Here is an 18,956-nt window from a genome sequence, read left to right on the forward strand (position 1 = left end):
CGCGTGCCATGTAAAATCATCTCGCGTGCCACTGGTGGCACGCGTGCCATAGGTTCGCCATCCCTGATATATTACATGCAACATCCTAGAAGTTTATTTTATTATTTCCTAAATCATTTTATATAAGTATGTGTATGTATAACTAATTATATTAAGAGTGATACATAATGATCGTCAAACCAGACGAAAATTAACGAAAACAATGATATGTAAGTACAAGAATTACGTATTATGTATTTATGAAAAAATGCGTTGGTATATTGTGTTTTTTTTAAAACTAAAGCTCCGTGTATTTCCTAGTTTTAAACGATCTTCATGGATCTGTCTATTGCCTAATACCGCCCTAATCTATGATACATAATATTATATCTGTGAAAAGAAATATACAAATTTCTGTATATAAACATCTGTCCTTACACAAATGTTCATGCAAAATGATTTATTTGAAAATTACGCACGTCTGCACATACCAAAATGCAATCTTAAAATGTAGGTCGGACAGTCTACATAGTATAAAGCAATGGCGAAGGGTGGAGGTAGGCTGTTTAATTTTGTGTTCTGTTTGATTTAAGATCCGACATAAATCATAATTGAATACGTGTATTAATTAAGGCTCTAAGTACCAAAAACAAAAAAACTGACATTTTTATAGAAAAGTGTTCTACATACTAACGCCAATAACTTCAGCTATGGTCTAAGTGCCTCAAGCAAGTCAAAAAAATACAGCAAAATATTTAAACCTGTTGACGTTGTAAGTCCGTTGGCCTGTTTTATTTATAATGGTGTAAATAGAACTACAGTGGTCAACTTCATTCAATATAAAATGGCTGACGATGGTGTGTTGACACTTGCGACTTCCTAATACCTAAAATTATAGAAGCTGCCGTGATTGCTTCACACTGTAAAACCACATTTTTCAAAAGGTCTGCTTCATGAAATTTTACTGCAATGACTCGGTATTTTGTATCTACAGGCAATACTACTTTTTGGTACTTAGAGCCTTAATTAATACACGTATTCATATATCAGTTATACGTATTTATGTTCATTGAACTAAGTCTACAATTATTTATAGCTGGAAGTGGTTATTTTTTTAAAATTCAATTTAATACTCCGAAAATCAAGCCATAATAAATAATAGTCAAAAAATAGGTGTCTATCTATAAAATATATAAAATTATACCATTAAACCGCACATAATTTTGGATATTTTGTAGCTAGAATTATATTTTGTAACTGCTATGGTTTGGTTTAAACAGGGCTTAATGAATTTTTCAAAAACATGACGTGTACCTTATATGTATTCTGAATTCAACGAAAACAAATTAGTATGAATGAAAAGGTGTGCATTATTTTGTCGAATCGTCCATAATATACCAAAACTATTATGGTTTGATTTAAGCTAGTTTTAATTAATTTTTAAAAACTAACCAACACCATATGTAAATTGCAGTCGTAGTTCAATAAAAACAAATATGAATGACTGACAAAGTTTAATGTGCACTATTTATGTCGGATCATAACAGCCTACCTCCACCCTTCGCCACTGGTATACAGTTAAGCGCTTTAATCAAAACAATAGTCCACGACACCACGCGTCGCTATTTCCGATGAAATACTTAAAATATTCCTCCAAACATGGCCGCCCTCGCTTATTTGTCAGTATTTTACAACGTTTTTCTTAGCTCGTATTCTTATTTGTCCGGTACAAATCTTGCAATCGATTTTTAGAATACTAAGAATTAGTAGTTGACATCGAAGTTCCGAAAACTACAAATAAACACATTTTTAATAATTAAGTAACTATTGAATGCATTCCAGCGTATCCATAGTAAAACACTGCCATAGGCCCGTTTCAAACGGGACACCGGTGTCGCGCTCGTATTAATAAAGGAGACCTTTGTATTCGAATAAAGGGGTCTTTGTATTATGTTTATGAATGCCCCAGAGCTAATGAGTCAGCGAGTGCCCGGTACACTTTTCCGTCGGCCGCTACATTCTCAAGCCGCCGAGACACCTGTTTTTATTACCGCAGCCAGTTTTATCTTCTAATTTATATCGCGAAATTATGCGTTGACTCATTAGTTCTGGGGCATTAATAAACATTTCCCTTTATTCAAATACAAAGGCCTCCTATATTATATAAGAGCGCGACACCGGTGTCCCGTCTGAAACGGGCCATACAAGTACAAGAATCATATAATATCAATGAATCATTTTATGTGATATCAAGTCATAACCTGATAAGGATTATATTTGTAGAATAACAAACATTGCACTTAACACAATGCTTACGGGCCCTTTTAATTAATTTTGTAATTAACGTGTTAATTTGCATTTGAAAAGTAATTGTAATTAGCAAAGACACAATTTTGTGCGGCCCGTAAGCATTGGGTTAAGTGGCGTTTCTTCAGTATGTGTAAGGTGTTTTTAAGTAGGTAATCAAATTTTCTACTTGTATAATATGAACAAACATCCCATTTGTACAGGTTTTCACTAGTATGGGTATTTCTCATCTAATAGTTTCAAATTCATTGAGTATATTTAAAGACACGTTTGATTTACCATCAATTAACAATTTTAACTAATCATTCCAATCTTAAAATGAAAAAGGGCGTAACTCACACAAATAAAATTTTACAGGTGGCACAAAAACGTTTTTGTTGCGGTTTTCGGTCAAAGTTACATAAACCGTAAGTGCATGAAGATAATTATTTTAGTGTTTTATGTTTCCAATCTGATATTAATTACTAATTGAGGTAGGTAATTAAAAAAAAAACAATAAATAATTACAAGATAAAAAGAACTTTTTACATAGATCGTTTTTAAATTTTCTGTTGAATTATTATGCTCAATATGCTCAAACTTGTACTTGATATGAAGTAAATAAACAAACGAACAAACAAATAGAGAATACTGAAATGTCATTTTGACATTTCATTTGGATTTCCATAGTAAGGCGTATATATTATTAATTTAGTTACTAGGACCACCCCCTAAGGAACTAATACGTCTTTTACTTTTTACGGATTTTTCTGAAATAACTTTCCATACAAAACAGAATTAACTGAAAATGAATTCAATTCTGCTTAAAGATGGCTAAAAGTATTAAAAGAATGCACTGGCATCGTGTTCCGATAATATTCTAAAAGTTTCAAATGTCGTTAAATGAAGTTAGTTAAAAATCGATTGCAGGGTTTGTACTGGACACAACCACCGGACAAACAAGAATACGAGCTAATAAAAACGTTGTAAAATGATGATTAAGTAGTTTTTCTCGCTTCACATCCTTCTTTATTTTTTTAGCCACGATGGCTGCGCAGCTTAAGTGTCGGCCTATAACGCCGTGAGTCCCATGTTCGAATTCCGGGTCTGGCAAGTAAACATATTATTTTTCAATTTGTCTGTGAGTCATAGTATGGACCTAATAGGTTGAGCAAGTGGCTGATATCAATTTCTCTTAAAAACAAAATCTGTTAATGCAAACTTCCACTATGTGGTTGCCCCCTATTATGATCTTATTAGGGTCGGACATGGTAGAAAAAAAAATGTTATTAATTCGGCATTAGCAGCTAACATCATTTGGATACAGCGTGTATTTAGTTATGTTCAATGTCATTAATTATCCATTAAAACCTACAAACAGTCGATATTATCTAAAAAGGGTGATAGTCCGAACAGTTTGAGAAACTCTGACTGGTATACCTTACTAATGTTGGATATATTATACATAAGTAAGTAATTGATTCGCATATACATAGTGCTTAAACGATAATATTTACTGCCTTTCCGTGACTATCAATATATCTTTAAACGATTTTTTTATTATGATAAACCTAAATTGGCTCGAATGGCAATCATTTACGATGTCCGGTTACTTTTTTTAATGTCCAGTGGGTGTTTTTTTTTTTTAAAGTGATACATAAAACCAATTCATTGTATAATATTATGCTGAATAGGTTTCTTATAATGACATAATTATTTAAGTTTTTTAATCATTACTTAAAAAATAAACATAAATCGTGTGCACGAGTGAAAAATTGGTTACGTCAACTTACATGATTAGTACCGGTTGTTAATGAGTAATTCATTAGTGGCTAGTCAATTACTGCCTACTGATGAATTATTACTTTAGATCAGTGTTTTCTAATTTTATTTTGAATCGCGATTTACGCCGTTCGATATGAATGGAAGGCTTTACATTTTTTTGTGGAGAGCTTAAGAGAGGGGGTGCAGTACATGGCCCCCACAAAAAATGGGTTGACAGTGCTCTAGCCTGGGGGGCCGGGGTTAGAATGGGCTCGGCATGGCGGGTCGGCCAGTTAAGCGAAAACACATATTTTCGTGTGATGTAATTTTATGTGATATGATATAATTAAATGAATGTGTGTGCACGTGTAGAATTTTATTTTATAATTACTTAATTTAAGTGTGTTTCCTGACTTACAAAATGGCCTTTTATTCAATATGGCGAAGGTTTGCATGTTCTTGGTTACCGCAAAAGGACGTCGCGATTAGTGCTTCATAATAATTATTATTATTGCCGACAACTCAATAAATCAACTGGATTTATTTAAAAATCGCTAAAAATACACGACATAAACCCTGGGGTTCCGTGGAAACTACTTAGGTAATATTACTGTAGAAAATCACACTGCCTTTAACCTTAGCGATAGGTAGGGGAGGGGCATGGCCCCCACAATGGGGGGGGGGGTGACGAGGCCCTAGCCTGGGGGCCCGGCCTCAGGAGGAGTCCGGCAAGGCGAGTCGATCAGATAAGTGAGATAAATACACATCATAAATTTGCTTCACTAGTAGAAAAAAGTCGCCTGCAGCGCTATTTTCCTTCGATAATATTGTTATTTAAAATTATGTGGTTGTGCGATACAATTTTTAATTGTGTAAGTATCAATATTCGACAACTCCATAATTAAAATGGATGTATTAAAATATACAAAAAACACTAAATATACACATTAATTTTACCACGTACACCATTTGGGAAACGCTACTGTTTGGAAAGCATTACACTGCTTTTATCCTTAGCGATAGGTAGGGGGGTCCGCCAAAGATCCTAGCCTGGGGGCCCGCTTCAGGATGTGGGGGCCATGGGTAGGGGGGCCGCTTCAGGATGTTGGGGCCATGGTGCAGTCGTACAGGCACAGAAAAATTGTATTTCGAAAAACTATCCATAATAATTTATTATTGATTTTGGTATCTTGCTTGTGTCACTGGGTTTCGCATCAACCCCGAGTATTACTTACATTTTCTCGTTACTTCGGCCATATTTCAGGTACATTCCACATATTCTACGCATAGACGTCTAGCGGTGAAGACCTGGCCTGCAGCCATGACTACGGGTACTCATCTATGAGCTATTAATTGCAAATAATAATAAATTGTCGAATCTGCATTGAATGCGCGTGGCTTAAGTGGCGGAGAACACTACAAGAGGCCGGGCGATGCGCGCACGGCGCAGGGGTACTAAACGGAGCTCTCGCTCCATGCGCGTATCGCATGGCCACTCGCTGTGTGGTTTGGCCGTAATGGTCTTAATTAATCTTTTAGACATGCTTCATCGGAGTATTAAACCAAATATTGCATAATGCCCCAGATAGTTGAATCACTCACGGGTCTTCTAGTAGTCACAGGTCATGCATGTCTTTTAATGCCGATACGAGTGGGTAGAGTTGGGTATTTCCCGAGAAAATCTCGATCTTGAGATTCGGAATTTCCCGAAATGATGAAATTTTGAATTCTCGAGATTCGGGATTTCCAGTAAAGAATTCTCGAGAATTCTCGAGAATTCTCGAGATATCGGGAAATTTAAAAAACACATGTAAAAATCCTAAAATCGGTGTAAAAACAGACAAATTCCAAAAATTGTAAGAAGACAAACAAAATAGAAGTAGGAAAACAAAAATAATTCAAAAAATTACTTAAACAGAATTTCAAAAAACACAGATTGTCAATCGCTGCGTCTGACAATCGCATAAGCTTTTGGGACACAGAATTCTCTGATGTTGCAAAAATTTCGCTCATTTTGAGTCGACGTTGGCTTAATCGTATTCAATGTCCCGATCAGTTTTTGAACGTCTTGTGTTTTCATATAGAAAATCGTTTTTCAATTAATATTTGATACTAAAGAAATTCTGAATCCCGAGAAAAGATTCTCGAGATCCGGGATTTCCCGAAATGTTAAAAAATTAAATTCTCGAGATTCGGGATTGGAAATCTCGAAAATTTCTCGAAATTCCCGAAACCCAGCTCTACGAGTGGGGCTTACCCGACAGCAAAATCATCCGAGTCATGATCTTCAGTCATGAGGACGAAGAATAAGAAGAAATACTATTCCAGCTACTTGAATAATTTGTATTTTTTCGTTTCTGAGGAGTCTGGAAACGACCCATCCTTTGTGTGCGCGTCTAAATCACACCATTATCAAGCATACCCTTGTCATGGTGTGACAACCGAAATAGTTATTGCAATTTAGTATAGGTACATAGTTATTATACAACTATTATAAAATTTGTAAATGACCTAACTACATAGTTTGAAATGCGACTGACCAAAATACCAGAGATGACCTAACCCAGGTTCGTGAGTAGAAGATTGAAATAAAATTCACATGAGTGGATTCTTAACTAATCTAAATTAATTTGTATTCGCAGTCGCCCGCCTCCTAGTGGCGCCCGTTGGAATGATAATTACGAAATTACTATGGTGGATGTAATACACGGTAAGTCCACTGATTTAGCTGCAATGCTCAAAATGTGGTCCAGGAGTTTTGTCCAACAAATTTATAGGTACTTCTGCTATATTTTATGTCACTGTCGATACTCTTGGTGATATCCAGACAAGGATGTGCATTGCACGTGGTCAGCCGAATCTAAAATGTAGATAATATATTTTCGTTTAATTAAGTACTAAAGGTTTTATAGGTCGCAGCCTTCCAAAAAAATATTTTCGTAACCTGTATGATCAGGGAACACAAAATTAACGGGATCTGGCATACTCTATCGAATGTGGTAGCAGTTTTGAAACAGGGTTCGCGATATGTTTACGTGACAAAATTTAATGGATAACGACGTAACTGTGGAAAATAACAAATTATTTAAAACGTGTTTAAGTTTATCCGATATTTTTCCAAATTGAAGTTAATGGCCCCACCAAAACCACACCCGGTTTTAATCGGGCGTATCAGGGGACCCTACGTTTGGATGTGAGCATTATTTTTTTATGACTCGAAATGTCTGTTACCCAAGACTGAGGTCACCTTGCACTCAAATGTGATTTGATTGAATGTACATGGCTTTAAGTTAAGATATCCCATGAAGAAAGGAGCAGGTAGAAGCAAAATTTAAAAAATGTGGTAAATCATCATCATTTATGGCACAATGGCCCTTGGTGGGTCTTGGCCTCCTTCAAAAACTTTCTCAATCCTGGACGATCCAGCACCGATACTCTCCAATTGCTTTGACGGAGCATTTTTAAATTTCCCGTGGCACAGTCCAGCCATCTCAATTTCAGCCATCCAGGCCTTCTCTTGCCATCGGGGGTTGCTTACATAACCCGACTCGCTGGTGTATCCTCCGGCATTCTATGCACGTGGCCGATCCAGCGCAGTCTCTTCACTTTCATATGCCACGTGATCTGTGAATTGTAGTAAATAGCAAACGCTAATACAAAACTGCCGATTATGTAGATATAGAGATCTCACGTCGACAGTATGACGCCGCAAATTTTCTAAATGCAACAGAATTGACCTTTCTGGTGATTGGCCCAACAGCTGATTGAAGCGACTCGAGCAGCTCTTTCTAATTTTTTTCAGGGTGGTGGATGGTCATTGGGATTATAATATTTGAGAAACGCTGCGCTAAAATCTCAACGATGATCTATTTTATTTGCAGATCACGGCTTTGAACTCGATAAAAACAAAAATGTGAGCTTGGCGTCCGTTATTTCGTCGTCCAGTTAGTGTTTTGTCTTTTCTAATTAATTCCTAATTGTTTTTGCAACATTGCAACAATGTTGAATATATACAATACGACATTATTATTAATAACAATGCAATACAATGATGAACACTATTTTACATGTTAGGTGGCTTCATTTTAAAAAGTTCAAACCCTCTCCTCCTTGGACAGTCGAGTCGTAAGCACATAATAATATTATTATACTTACATCAAAAGTGGCGTCAAAGGCGGATACCGTCTGGGTGCCGCCCAGTGCCGCCTTCTCAATATAATATTAATAATATTTAATGGTAATATACTTAATAGAAATGAAACATAGTTTAAATAATTATTTTATCGTCGTGAAAATATTTATATTATAACAAAGGTTATCTTGTCATTATTTTCAAAATTGTGGGGCACACGATTATTTTTACTATCCATGATATAAATTCGTTACGGTAAAAAATGTGTTTTTTAAGATTTTATAGCTTCATGTCGCATTTATTTTCGTAGTAATCCTTTGCCTTACAATCACATTTTTCCATCCTTGAGATAATGCTTTTCGGTATATTTCTATACAACTTTGGTACATTTCATTAGACATAATATCGGAGATTTAAAACTTCTGTAGGATTATCATTTATTATTATGCACATATATGTTCGGCGGTATGGATCGTACATAGGGATTCCAATCCCGGGATCCCGAGCTATTTTCGATACCTATGAATCCCGGGATTGATAAACATAATCCCGGGATTTCGGGATTGATTTTTTTTATCCATTTTTATGGAAAATAAAATAAAAGCGAAAATATAACAGAAAAAATACTTTAAAAAAAAAATAACTACATTAGAAATAAACTGAGTTTGAATGAAGTTTGATTTATACCCATGTGTAGGTTGCCGATTCATTTTATTTTTTCACATAAATTATTAAAAATTGAAAGATTGGAAAAAAACAATGCTTCGCACTATTAACAAAATTGTTCCACCTTGATATCACACGTTTTACGGCAGTTTCATATTTGGCTGACTAATTAGATTTATGAAGCGGAAAGACCATAAGTACGCTATGATTATTTGCTATACTATTTTAAATCTCGCTAATCCATTCATTAAGTCTTTACTATCAGAAACAGCAATCTCCTATTAAATTCACATTATTATTTATATTACCATATTATTTACTCCGTTAAACTTGTGTATTTCCAAGATTGAACGTATACAATATTAACAATAAATGTCTTAAATAGTATACATTATACTAGATTTATTTTTGACCGATTTTATCAATGTTATTTGTAAATATAAAATTTTTATATAAACAATGGAAAAAATGCCAATCCCGGGACCAGTCCCGAGATCCCGGGATTGTCAAATTGTAATCCCGAAATCCCGGGATCAAAATTTTGGCTCGGGATTGGATTCCCTATCGTACATGTATATATTTTGAAATAAGATTCAGTTGATGCAATATAATGTAATACCTATTGAGGATTTTATTTTGAAGTAAGAGATTAATAATTACAAGATAAAAAGAACTTTTTATATACCACGTTTTTAAATTTTCTGTTGAATCACATAAACTTGAGAATTCTATGTATTAATAAATACTTTTTTTGTACTTGATAGAAATACTGAATAAATATAGAATACTGAAATGTCATTTTGACATTTCATATTGATTTCCATAGTAACGCACGTATATATTAATAATTTAGTTGCTAGGACCCCCTTAGCAACCACAAATAGTGTTTTACTTTTTACGATTTTTTTCAGAAATAACTTTCCACACAAAACAGAATTAACTGAAAATGAATTCAATTTTGCTTAAAGATAGCTAAAAGTATTAAAATAATGCATTGGCATCGTGTTATGATATATTCTAAAAGTTTCAAATGTCTATCTAGTCAGGAAGTTAGTTAAAAATCGATTGCAAGATTTGGACAAACAAGAAAAAATTTGTTCTGGACAAACAAGAATACGAGCTAATAAAAACGTGGTAAAATAGCTCTCGACTTTGATTCTGTACGGATTTTCCTGAAGTAAAGTTTACAACAGTTCCGAAAAATGTTTAAAAAACCATATATGCACCGTATTTTGACCAAAGTAATATTATGATTACCGTGCCAATGAGGGGGGCACAAAAGGCGGAGGGTAGGGGGGGGTACGGACCCACCAGGAGTAGCACTTCTTTTTATTCTCCGTCAGGACCTCATGACTGACCCGGATGATTTAGCTGACGAACAGAACCATCTGAGGCATCCAGTGTTTGCTTCAATATTCTGACGTGGCATGCCTAAAAGGCAAGACAGCGGGGTCGACACAAACGGGCACTAACGATCCTAATAATTATGATCGCTAGACCACGCGCATTCGATAACCACCTGTGGATGCGCCAGGTCGCAATAGCTGCAGGCTAGGTGTTTATAGTCACACTCAAAGTGAGGAGTGTCTGCGTATGAAGAGTGTGTCTGGAAAAGTGCGGTATTCCGCGGTATAAGTAGTATAATGTTGCAATAACTTGTAGGTGAGCACCAGTAGTTATACCTGCAGGTCAGGTGTTCATCGCTATATACTCAAAGTGCGGAGTGTCTGGGTATGGGGAATGCACCCGGAAAAGTGTCTGTGGTGGTCCACGGTTGAAGCGACAAGAAGCCATAAGTAGTAAATGCGAAAGTCAGTGACACCTGCGTGATTTTGTTACCCTCCCCCTCCCGCTGCATTTAAAAAATCAATAATACTCGTACGTTATTTTAGATATTTTTTGAAATGGACCCCCCCAGTAGCGAATGGTGGAGGTAGGCTGTTAAGATCCTCCATAAATAGCGAAAATTAAACTTTGTCAGTCATACGTATTTGTTTTCTTTGAAATAAGACTACACTTTACAGAGTGGTGTTGATTTGTTTTTTAAATTCAATTGAACCCTGCGAAACCAAGCATTAATAGATAATAGTAAAAAAAATACTCGTCTATCTAAATATAAAGGATAATAAGGCTTCAAAATTATATAAATAGATTATCTACAACGTTTAAGGAATGTCCAGGATCATGCTTTGAAAATAGAATAAAAGCTCTATTTTGACCCACGCTGAGCACGTCCGCCCTTAAACCTCTCGCTCTAATGTTTTAGAATATAGTCATATTTCAGTACATAAATGTGCAGTGGTGTTAAGATTTTTTACGTTTATTAATTTCTAAACGCATTTATAAAACCATCAGTATAATTTATGTTGACATTATTGTAGTGAAATATTTACGATAAAAATTATATTGATAATCTCTGTGATCCCAAATTTGACAAGAATTAAGCATTTTATTATTCAAAAAATGGGCAAGATTAACTCCTTTGAAGATAATTCTAAAGATACTGATTATAAGATATGTCTTTGACCATTAAAATGTGATAAACATCCTATGAATAATGATTGCTTTATAATAATTATTAACTCAACAATAAGGTAGTGTTTTTTTTGAAATACGCCATTTCTTTTGGCATTCCCCAGTGGTTAACCTACAACATACGGCCGTAGCCATAAATTGACAAACTAAAACTGAAGTTGGGAGTAAGATCATGTTAGTGCGCGTGTTTGAACATGTACCGTTTAAAAAAACAGTTTTTTTTTTCTATATACCAAATATAATAAAACTATTTGGTTTGGCTTATTCAGGGTTTAATTGATCTGTAAATTATAGTCTTAGTTCAATAAAAATTAGTATGAGTAACAAAGATTAATGTGCACTATTTATGGCGTATCTTAACAGCCTACCTCCACCCGTCGCTACTGCCGGGCTCCCATACCATTTTTCTTCGTGAGCGCCTTATACAAATAAAATAATTCGAACTTCGAACAGTCACAATATAAAACATAAGAAGAGATTATTAATAATTATTATTATATTTTCTCTATGGTACTTACGTAATATGTATATAGAAAATATGCGTGGAACAACAATGTCATTTTTTGTAGTATTTTTTTTTGTAATAGAAAGCGATTTAGCATACCTTATAAAACAGCTTTATATCTCTTATAAAGGCATGATTAGTATTGATAAAAAATACTATTGTTAAAAGTACGTGATATCATAAAGAATAATTAATTAATTGTATATTCCAAAGCCTTAAATAAGAATAATTACTGATAGGTACCTACGTAGGTATACAAATAAAAAAAAACATTCGTAGAAACTGTGAGTATAGTTTTATAGGTTCCATCTCATTTATTGCTCGATAGTCTAATGCAGTGGTATTCAAAGTGTGCACCGCAGCGGCCTGTAATTAATTATTGTAGACAACGGTGCGGTCACAATAACGTAAGTAAGTATTCAATTGTTTTCAGTTAAGGTGATAACATCAATGAAACGGCAAATAATTTTCAACTATAGGCGCGACGAAATTTTGGACTCACTCGCATTCTGAGAGAGAACGTCGAGCTGGAAACACGTCACTTTGTTTCGTGATGGCGACGGGCGTATTAATTCTTAAATCGTGTAAAGATGACTAAAAACGTTACCCATTTACTTTAAAAAGAAAACATGTCAATGAATATATTATTATTGTTACTAATAGAACAATAAACAGAATATAAAATGGACGTATGTTGGATTTATATGACAAATTATATTTCGTTTGGCACGCGTCATTTGCACCCGCGACCCGCAATCCGCGCATCGCCTAGCCACGATCTTTTTAGACCGTGCCTCAACTGAGGCACAGTCTTAAGGCTATACCTCAGTTGAGGCATAGTCTAACTAAAAAGATCATGGCTAGGCGATGCGCGGATTGAGCAAATGACGCGTGCCGAACGAAATATAATTTGTCATATAAATCCAACATGCGTCCATTTAACGTTCTGTTTATTGTTCTATTAGTAACAATAATAATATATTCATTGACATGTTTTCTTTTTCAAGTAAATGGGTAACGTTTTTTAGTCATCTTTACACGATTTAAGAATTAATACCCCCGTCGCCATCACGAAACAAATTGGCGTGTTCACAGCTCGACTTTCGCTCTCCGATTGCCAGCGAGTCCAAAATTTCGTCCCACCTATAGTTAAAAATTATTTGCCGTTTCACTGAAGTACCTACCGTCTTAATGATGCCAAATGTTTCTACTCACGAACGTAGCTTAGAAAATGGGTATTAAAATATTACATACTTATTTCGATTTTAAAAGAGTTAATATCGGGGGTAGTAGCATGAGCGTCATGAGGATAATTACTTATTTCTATAATTCGTTTTCAAGCTCAGAAAATCGTTGTGCACGAAGGTGATTTGTAGCAAAAGGCAGTAGAATTTTTATCGTTTCCGCACGGGTTCCACATACATAATATTATGCCAAAATGCCTATAATCTAAGGCCAAAACCTTTGCTGTTATTCACATCCAAAACAAGCTAATTTCATGTGTCCCAGCAAGGTTTTTTTAAAATTCCTATTATTAAAAATATGTCGAATAATGTTATAATAATAATAATAATAAAGATATTTTTATTGTTTTAGGTTTAGGGTCCAGATTTCCCCCAGGAACGAAAAACGTATCTACCAATTATATTTTGTGTGAATGGAATATTACGTCTTATTCGTCGTCATGATGATTTGACTTCCGAACACCCTTCTAATGGGTTGGGACTACCTCTCGGTATTCTACGACACGCAAGCCCTGTGTCAGTGGCAGACTTGGTGTAACCTCCCATATGGTTCAACATTTGCTTTAATATTCTGACGCGGAAAATAATATTTAAAAGAGAAGAGAGGGCGGACGACACAAACGGACACTAACGACCGTTGTAACGCGCATTCGATAAATACTCGTAGAAGCGACATGTAGGTGAGCAGGCGTAGTGATAGCTACATGCTAGGTGTTTATAGCGAGACTCGAATTGGGGTGTCTGGGTATGAAGAATATTCCCGGAATAGTGTGGGGGTCCGTGGTTAAAGCATCGAGAAGCTATACGTAGTATACGGAAGGCAAGATTTGGTTAGCTGCCTTAAAAATACAATACTTAATTAATTATTATGGATATTTTTTTCGAAATGGACCTGGTCCATACAGTGTTGCCAACCGTACTATAATTTTGAATCCGCGAAAAATGTAAAATACTATAATTTTAGGTAAATATACCAAAAATACTATAATTTTGAAGGATTCGGGACGAAAAATGTTCCTGTACTATAGTTTTTTTCAGAAATAATATAATTTTTACCATTTGGTACCATAATCAACATAGAAACAGATGGCAACACTGGGTCCATACCATTTTCCTGTGTGCGCGCCTGCATGACCACATTTTACCGTCTATATTTTAGTAGTCGTCGGTTTTTAAAAGAAAATCTTGATTTATGGTTAATTGTAATGTAAAAATTGCTTTTGAATTGTAATTCATGTGTTATTAATTACCACCATCAAGACATTGTAAGATTCTGTTATTTCAATGCAACAGGATGTTGTCTTGATTGGCTATACATTAAAATAATTTATTATTGTTTATGTGTCTTCGTCAATTTAAACATATTATTATATACCTACTACACATTTGATTCGGTTGTATTTTGTGGCACAGGTCATGATTTTCTAAGGTAGAAATAATGGATACCTAATACGAATATGAAATTCATAATATTATTCTAGAGGTAAACACATTATGTCCCGGTCAATTTTATTATTTTCAGAATATCGAAAATAATTATGTAGAATTTACAATCGCATAGTATAATATATCTATATAACTTTGAACTCGGTGTACTATACTTGGTACACTTGTATACGTTAGATATTCAGGACATAAAGTACATTTTCTATTTGTTTATACGTCTCAAGAGAATCATCATCAAATATGCTGAAAGAAACCTTCATACATAGAGATGTATAGCAATGAAGAAAAACAGATCCCTGGTCCACTGACCTTTTTACCCAGTTACCTACAAAACTACAAGTGACGTATTGCAGGTAGAGTTGGGTATTTCCTGAGCAAATCTCAATCTCGAGATTCGGGATTTCTAGAAAATAATTCTCGAGAATTCTCGAGATATCGGGAAATTAAAAAAAAAACCTGTAAAAATCCTAAAATCAGTGTAAAACAGACAAATTCCAAAAAAATATGATTTTTTTTGTTTATGTAAGAAGTCACAAACAAAATAGAAGTAGGAAAACAACAATATTTCAAACATTACTTATTAAAATAGAATTTCAAAAAACACAGACTGTCAATGGTTGCGTCTGATAATAGCGTACGCTTTTGAGACACAAAATTCCCTGATGTTTTGTGATTCCCTAAAAATTGCGCTCATTTTGAGTCGTCGTTGGCTTAATTGTGTTAAATGCCCCGATCAGTCATTGAACGTTTTGTGTTTTCTGGCCACTTTTTTCATATGGAAAATCGTTTTTTTTAAATTAATATTTAATAATAAAGAAATCCCCAATCCCGAGAAAAGATTCTCGAGATCCGGGATTTCCCGAAATGTTAAAAATTTCAATTCTCGAGATTCGGGATGGAAAATCTCGAAAATTTCTCGAGAATTCCCGTCGGGAAATTCCCGAAACCCAACTCTAATTGCAGACTCATTTACAGATAATGTCAAACTACTGCTAAGACATTTATTTGCCAATTTGCAAGAGTGTATGTAAAACAATCCTCCACGATAAGTATGTAAGCAGTCAATAATGGTTACATGTTACATGTAAATTATACGTATTACAGTTCGCCGTGAGCTTTCTTATCGGAAAGAGATGAAAAAATACGCATTGTTCGTGGAGAATTTTCATAGCCGATTTTGGCAAAATTCATGAATTCAAGAATGAAAACCTAACCTTACCTAACAAATATAATGCAGTATATCGGCTTTTTTCAAAATTTGTTTGCTGCTGGCTTCCTGTAAACCGACAAGAACCGTGTTTTATTTAGACATGAATTTTATCTCAGTACTATAGGTTCTACTCAGAGGTTGGACGTTCTTTAATATACGATCAGATATTTCAGATACAGTGACGTCCCTAGACAAAATGCCGCCCCATTTTTGTTTACAATATTTTTTATAATCCGTGTCCGTATCGTTACTGGTCTCCAAGGGCAACGAAAGTAAACTAGACATCGCAAACCCGACAAAAAAATTACAGTCCTGTTAAACCTTTTATGTTAATTAATGCATTTTGTTTCCAACCAGCGAGCTGAGTTTTTTTTAAGGGAAAGATATTTTCGTTATTAAGTACTCAGTTAAGGTAGCTATTTCTATATATACCAAATGATTCTCCTCGATTTGCCGCCCTTCGATTAACTGCCGCCCCCAAGCGATGCTCAATCTGCCTACCCCCACGGGACTTCACTGTTCAGATACAACATTTCACGGTGAAGTGTGATACGGCGAACTGCATACCTACGTACAAATTTCCGGACACGGTCAATAATACCACATTTTTCGGTGTTGGTGTTTTGTTAAAAAAAACGTGTAAAATTCGTGTAAATAACTGCACTCGAATAAGGAACCACAATGAACATAAAACATGGCAGCCATTGCGTGAGGAATACAATCGGAATGGCAACTGAGCGATGTTAATATTTGTAGAGTTTACCAACTTAACAATGGTTCATGCGTTTGCTAAATAACTTCAAATCTCACGTGAATGACATGTAAAGCTACTTATATAATATAGTTCAAACTCTATGATCCTCATATTTAATGAATATTGGGGAATTTATTATTAGATTTTAGAGAAGCCAAGAAAGAATTTGTTATAATTAAGAAATAAAGTGTATAATTTCGGATTTGATTTTAATTTCCATATCAAATACAGTACATATATGACCATTGAATATTTTTTTTGTACAATATCATTTAATTATTTTTGAATTTGGAATTTATCCACTGAGAATGCTCGCCTACTTTTAATTCGAGGGGTTACATACCTGTCTCTTTTTGCTTTTATCGGCCAAACTATATAACATGAATGCTAAATATATACTAATAACTCTATATATTTCTAAAATATACAACATAATATCAATAAAGAGTGATGAAAATATTATTTTAATACCAATTTAATCAGATATTAAATCTGGTTCGATTATCAATATTGAATTGTCGAAAACACTGAATATAATAAATTAAAATGCAAATATATAAAACGCTCATATATTATTAGCCGTCTTAGACCACATGAGAAAAATATTGACTACATAGCTCACGAATGTTATAAGATGTTGTCATGTGCATAATCAAAAATATATATTATTTTTCATTTTGTTTTCTTCTTGAATACTTCCGTATAGTTATTTTGGTGCAAATAAACTCTTATCAATTATTTTACTTACTGATATGTACCTACTTGAAGCCCCGTAGGGAACCCACGAATCGTGTGGTTGCCAAAACCAGACATCGTCATAGATGCGTGTATTTTCACTACGTACTGTGACAGTATCCATTTATTATGGTGTTATTTTAGTAATATTTGAAGTTCAATTAATGAGTAAATAGCAGTGGCGAAGACTCCATACTAGGCGATTATTTAAAGCCTACCTTCTTAAGAAAAATATTTTTTAATTGCATATTGACATATTTATATACTTAATCACTTCATTATTTTATGTTATATAAAAATAATTTATTTTGCCAACGAGATCGCATATGTAGGAATGTATTACAGTATTACACAGTTTACAAAACAACTGCAAAGGTATTAAAAGAACCACAGCGCGCCGCGCCGTAAATTAAATAATAAATGCCGCGACTTCTCGACGTAAAAAAATTTCCGATTATGTTTGGAATAATTCTGATTTTTTTTTGTATGGACTTTACGTCTCGTAACCTAAGCAAGTCTGCTGATTTGTACGAAATGAGGCAAGCTCCTTTCGCAGAGCCTAAAACATTCGCGCATAATATTGTTGTCACGACTGCGCACTTTGTCCAAAATCATTAATAATTAGATAATTAAAAAAAATTATTTCAACGGCGTTTAATCGAATATTAATAAATAAGTAAGTATAGATTGTTTTTAAAAATAAAAATAAATTTTATCTAATGATTTTTGATGGGTATACATGTTTTGAAAAATACGTAATTTAAACACATCGCTCATTTTTATGTCGTCAATGAGTTTTTGAAGTTTCATTGAATTAGTGTGTCGTTATCATTTATTAGTGTGTGCCTATTCATTAGTAGTAAATATCGTACTATTCTCGTAAGTATACCTGACAAGTGTGCTCTTTTTATCATATCTCCACAGCCTACCTCTTTCCAAAAGTCACCCTTCGCCACTGGACTAAATAGCTAATGGTAAGGTGGAGTAACACATTATTTATCATGTTCATTTAGTGTTTTAATGTTTTATGAGTATTTTCTCTTGATACCAATCTTCAGGCTCAGGTAAGTAGGTACGTAAGATTTGTTTGAGAGGTCAAGACGGCCAAGGGTACGAATAATACGCATAATTCAAATGCAAGTACTTACCAATTTGTTTGGTGTTTGGTGCTACATACTATGACCGGATTCGGCCTCATCCACAAGTAACTTTCACTAACTTTCAATAATTTCTTCTCCGTCCTCTCCGATTCCCAGGATAGCCCACCAATATCCAATATTTTACTATACAGTCCTATCACCTGATTCTTGGCATCATTTTAGCTAAGCCCTCTTGTTCGCTTCCACTGAGGTCCCCACCTGATCAGGATCTTTGAAGGCCTCACCTTCTTTTCAGTAACATAATCGCCTTTCCAACACTCGAAGACTCAACACCAAATGTCTCAAATTATACAAACTAACTAAAAAGAAAACGCCGGCAATAGAAGAGTGATGAAATCATGGATCGCCGATTTAAATGCCACATCGTGTTGTTTTTTAATGTGTGTTAGGGTTCTGTGCATATACATAATACGTTGAGCAAGTGGATAATACCCATTTCTCATTTATACCCGGTTAAAGAGACAATGAAACAAGTGGTACGGTATTATTCTGAATAATAACTGGAATAAAGGAACGGGAAGATATCGTCATGGTTTTATG

Source organism: Rhyacophila brunnea, unplaced genomic scaffold (assembly GCF_057557595.1).
Source record: "Rhyacophila brunnea isolate RB1 unplaced genomic scaffold, BYU_Rbru_1.0 scaffold_15, whole genome shotgun sequence".
In the NCBI taxonomy this organism is placed as follows: domain Eukaryota; kingdom Metazoa; phylum Arthropoda; class Insecta; order Trichoptera; family Rhyacophilidae; genus Rhyacophila; species Rhyacophila brunnea.